The 4953-nt window shown below is 49.6% G+C and overlaps 1 non-coding gene across 1 annotated transcript; it reads right to left on the reverse strand.

Annotated features, from left to right (window-relative positions):
* Window positions 1-457: 457 nt before the first annotated feature.
* Window positions 458-560, reverse strand: LOC141494648 (U6 spliceosomal RNA). The gene has a single exon (XR_012470535.1). It is a non-coding gene; the product is annotated as a U6 spliceosomal RNA (small nuclear RNA).
* Between the last annotated feature and the right edge of the window lie 4393 nt (window positions 561-4953).

Below are 4953 nucleotides of genomic sequence, written 5' to 3' on the forward strand. Positions count from 1 at the left end.
GGGGGAAGGGTGAGATCAAATCTCCGGATTGTTTGAATTTGCATTTCTCTTATTATTAGTGATTTGTAGCAGGCCTTCATGTGGTTGTTAATAGTATGCAATTCTTCTTTCGAAATCATTTGTTCTTATCTTTTGACCATTAATCTATTGGGAAATGCCATTTGGTCTTATATATTTGTGTCAATTCCTTATATATCTTAGCTACCAGACTTATCAGAGATATTGGATGTAAAGATTTTTCTCCACTTAATTCATGCTCTTTGTGCTCTGGCTACATTGATTTTTTTTGTGTTAGCTTTTTAATTTTACATAATCAAAATTGCCCATCTTGTCTTTTGTGGTCTCCTCTATCCCTTGTTTATTAATTTCCTCCTAGCCAGAACTGTGAAAGGTATCTCCTTTCCTCTTGAATTTTTTTTGTGATGTGACCTTTATATTTGGCCTACGGATCCATTCAGAAAATATGGAACGCTTCACAAATTTGCTTGTCATCCTTGCACAGGGGACATGCTGATCTTCCCCGACTTGTTCCAATGTTAGCATATGGGCTGTCAAAGCAAGTATCTCCTATACTTCTCCTAGTCCTTATCCTATTTTCCTCATTTTACGGGGGGATCTAACATTCTCAAGGGAGAGGCAAACGTGGTGTGGAGAAAGCCATACCCAATCTGGATCTGAAAGTTCCTTAGAGGCAGGGCCAGTGGTTCCTAATCTTTTTTGGTTAATTCAAAAAAATTTTTTTTTGCATTTCCTAATGTCCAACAGACAGACACTAAGCATCGGTGACGGGCCCTGTGCTCTGCTCCAGAGCGAATCAGGATAAACTGGAAGGTAACCCTTACCTTCAAGAAGTCCCTATTCTATTAGGAAGCTTGGAGTCTTGGTGGAGAGGCTGTGAAAAAAGGGAAGGAACCCTGATTGCAATTCAGAGGACATAGCTCTCTTGTTTACTGTCTGCATTACCTTGGACAAGTCACTTAAACTGTCTCTATTGGTAGAGCAAGAAGCTTCTATACTTTCTTCCTCTTAATCCCTAATCGGCACTGCCAGAAGTCAGAGGCCAGCTGGCTTGTTTTTGAAAATAAATATTTTGATAGTTGTGTTTCACTGGCATAGGTTTCTTTGGAATTCTATGTATTTCATTTTGCTTGTAAAAATATGATTTTAAGAAAGGGCCCAGGAGGCCCTGACTTTGTGAACCCTAAAACTGTAAAAACCTTAAAAACATAGGCTTAAAACAAAATTGACAGGAAGTATGGATTAGACACAAAGTATTATTCTCCGGGATTTCGCAGCTAAGCCTTAAGGTGGAGGCCATTACAAAAAAATGGCCACTCTTCAACTGGGAAAGAGGTGATTTTTATATAGAAACAGAGAATGAGGAAAATCATAAATCTCTGTTGTAGCTTAATCATAAAAGTTGCCCAACATCTCTGCCCAAAACTGCTCCTCTAAGACTCTCATCCTCCTATAATACTATCTGGTCTCTTGTTATCTCTCCCTGGCAGGACCCGTATCCCAACACCCCAACCTTTGTCCTCCTGAGGTTACGATTAATGGAGGGAGAAGATACCCAGGAGAATTCTCGAAAGAAACCAGCCTTTTGCCAGGACATATAGTTTTGAGAAATAATTACATTTAACACCATCCAAGGGGTTCAGGACTCAAAGATGAAGAACATTTGATCCAGACATGAGACAGGATGATTATGAGTGTGTGTGTGTCTCATTTGCAGGTTATTCCTGGTAACAGGTAGTTTATCTAGTATTACTCCCCTCCCTACTATCTGTTCTAGCAAAATTAGATTACTAGCTGTTTCTGGAACTCTCTGTTCATCTCTTGCCCTGGGGAGCCATTTGTTCAAGCGACCCCCATGGCTGGAATGAGCGAATGGGGCCCCTCAGAATCCCACGGCTGCTCCTGGGATGTCTGTACAGATCCACCCCTACACCCCAACACTCTTTCTCCTCAAATTACCTGACTGCTCCCAGGTTGTCAGCCCCCAGGAGAAGACAAGCCCCACAATTTTCAGAGTGGATTTGAATTGCAGCTCGGCCAGTGATGTCAAAAGCCTGTCAAATCTATTGAAGTGCAGTGATGGAGTGGCTTCTTGGGGGGGGGGGGTCTGGCTAATCTGCAGACTTTCCATGCAGTTGACAATAGTTTACAATTCTGCTTTTGAAATAAGTTTGTTCCTCTCTATTTGGTTGATTTATCTATTGGGGAATGATTCCTCTGGCTCATATCTGTGCTGATTCCCTATGAGGGAGTAAAGGGCAGTGAATGTAGAGTCGGTTAGAAGACCACTGGGCCTTGAGCAATGACAGCTCCTGGCTGGGGGACTGCCACGGTGCTCCCCTTCCCTTGGCCAACTTCCACGTGTGGAACCCTGGAACACAAAACCCAATCTGCCCAGCTCCCTTTGCAGGGATTGTGGGGAGGGTCCCATCTGTATCCCTGACAAAGATAACATGCCCTGGGGCGGCTAGGTGGCACAGTGGATAGAGCACCGGCCCTGGAGTCAGGAGTACCTGAGTTCAAATCCGGCCTCAGACACTTAATAATGACCTAGCTGTGTGGCCTTGGACAAGCCACTTAACTCCATTGCCTTGCAAAAACCTAAAAAAAAAATAAAATAAAAAGATAACAAGCCCTTAGAGTGGGATATTTTGGCTTTCTGGTTGCTAGGAAATTACTAAGTATCTGAGACTGTCTGGTTGCTTTTTGCTCTTTGAAGCCTGGATCCATTCCCTGCACTCATGAGGAATTGACCCAGTGGCTTAGAGAGGTGGTCCAGCCTGGGGGTCCTGGATGCCCTGACCTTGGGCTTTGGGGTTTGTTGTTAGTATTATACTAACCTCATGTCCATATGATGGGTTTCTTTTATAATCCTGGATTTTATTTGATGCCATGACAGTCATTATTTTGAGGCAGGCATGCGGGCATAGCCCCAGAGGGCCAGTGCTGAGGCCAGGGAGCATCTCTGATGGAACCCATTAGGACCAGACTGGTCCCAGGGATGGAGGAGACCCAAGAGCAGGTGATGCCAACTTGGGTTTCCATGCCCCTCCCATTCTGGCACGCCATTCCCCCCCACAAATGGAGTGAAATGTTAAATGCCCTTCCCTTTCTTACACAAAGCCCCCTGTGGGGATTGGTTGAGGGGGGGGGATGCCTGAACAAGAAAAGCATGCAGAGTCTGGTGAGGGGGAGCGTGGCAGCCTCCTCCATGACCTGTGGGATTTGTGGGGGCGGGGTGTAGCGTGTGTAGCGTGTATAGCGTGGTCTCCTCCACAGAACTGCAGCTGCTCCCACCAAGGCCTGGTGTGTTTTTTCTCTTCAGTCCCTTGGGGTCTCTGGATCTCTCCAAAGAACTCGTTAAATTAGATTCTAATTTTCTAATTATTAGAAGGCAGCGAAGCTCGTCCTTCAGGGGAGATCAGGCTTTCAGCAGGGGGGGGGGCTGGTAGAGCACTGGCCTTGGAGTCAGAAGGACAGGAGTTCAAGTCCAGTCTCAGACACTTCCTAGCTGTGGGACCCTGGGGCCTCCCATCCAGGGCCTCTCCAGGAGTCCTGATCCATGTCTGGCCCCTGGCCCAGGAGGCTCTGGAGGAGAAGGTGAGGCTGGGGACTTGGCCCGGCCCTGCCCCTGCCCAGACCCAACCCACGTTCAGTCATGGCATCCCCTCCCTGGTGTCGCAGCTTCTTAGAGAAAGAAGGACAAACATCGCTATCAAAGCTCCCCCTGTGTTGGTGCGGCCCCTTCTATGCTTCCTCAGAGCCGGGTATACAGTGGAGACTAAACAAATGCATGTGGATCCATTGACGGTACTTCCCTAATTACCTTGTAGTCAGCTCCTTTGAGTTCTCTTTATTCCACTGCAATTGTTAGAGACTCTAAAGCTGGATAGCAGACTGTCTGGAAGTCCTGTGTTCAAGTCTGTCCTTGGACTCGTCCAGGCTCTAGGACCCTGGGCAAACACTCCCCATCTATCCTGGGGCTACCTTCCTTGGAGATCCCTGTTTGCTTGCCCTCTCCTCTGCTTGGCGTGAGTCCCTCTGGGACAGGGAGTGTCTTTTACCTCTTTTTATGCCAGGGCTTTGCACTGTGTGTGCAGTAGGTGATTAATAAGTGCTTATTGAGTGATCTGTATTGGTGGAAGGTTCCTTCCTACGATTCTCTGACCAATACAACCCCAGGTGTGGGTGCCACCCCGTTGTTCTACTCGCCCCCTTGGTGGGTACCGCCTGTTAGAAGGCAGCTCCCAGAGGGCAGGACTGGTTTTCTTTGTCTTTGCATCACAGTGCAAGCATGAAAACTAGTTGGTGCTCAATCCATGCTTGCTCGTAGGCTTGGTGCTCTTAAACACGGTTGGGTTATTGGATGGAAGCCTCCCCAAGCCAGAAACTGGTTTATGCTCGTCGTGGTGTTCTCAGAGCCTGGAAGTTAGGCAGGCAGCAGGCATTTATCGAGCGCTCAGTGCATGCCCGACGCTGGCCGCATCCTTGGCCGGCTCTGAGGCCGCCTTCAGATCTCTGCAGTGAATAGACGCCTACTGTATACCCATCGGGCCCGGGCTGGGGGGTCCCAGGGCGCCTGCCTCAGTCTCCTCGGCTGTTCGCTGGAGCCGCTGCTTTCCCGGCATACAGCAGGAGCTCCATAAATGCCTAGCGAGGGCTGGCACACAGGAGGCGCCTAATTAGGGCTTAGGAGTTGCCCGAGCCCCACAGCGCCGGGCGGCCGCGCGCCCCCGCCGCGCGCCCCCGAGCAGCGACGCCACCCGGGCGGGCCCGCGCGCGGGGCTCCCGCCGGAACTGCGGCGGCGGCGGCGCGCTGACGTCACGCCGGTGGCGACCAATGACGAGGCGCGGCTCCCGGCCCGCCCCAGGGGGGCGCGGGGGCGGGCGGGGGCGGGGCGGGGCCGGCGCTCCGCGGTCTGCGCACGCTCAGAC

This window comes from Macrotis lagotis, chromosome 7, assembly GCF_037893015.1.
Source record: "Macrotis lagotis isolate mMagLag1 chromosome 7, bilby.v1.9.chrom.fasta, whole genome shotgun sequence".
NCBI classification, from domain to species: Eukaryota; Metazoa; Chordata; class Mammalia; order Peramelemorphia; family Peramelidae; genus Macrotis; species Macrotis lagotis.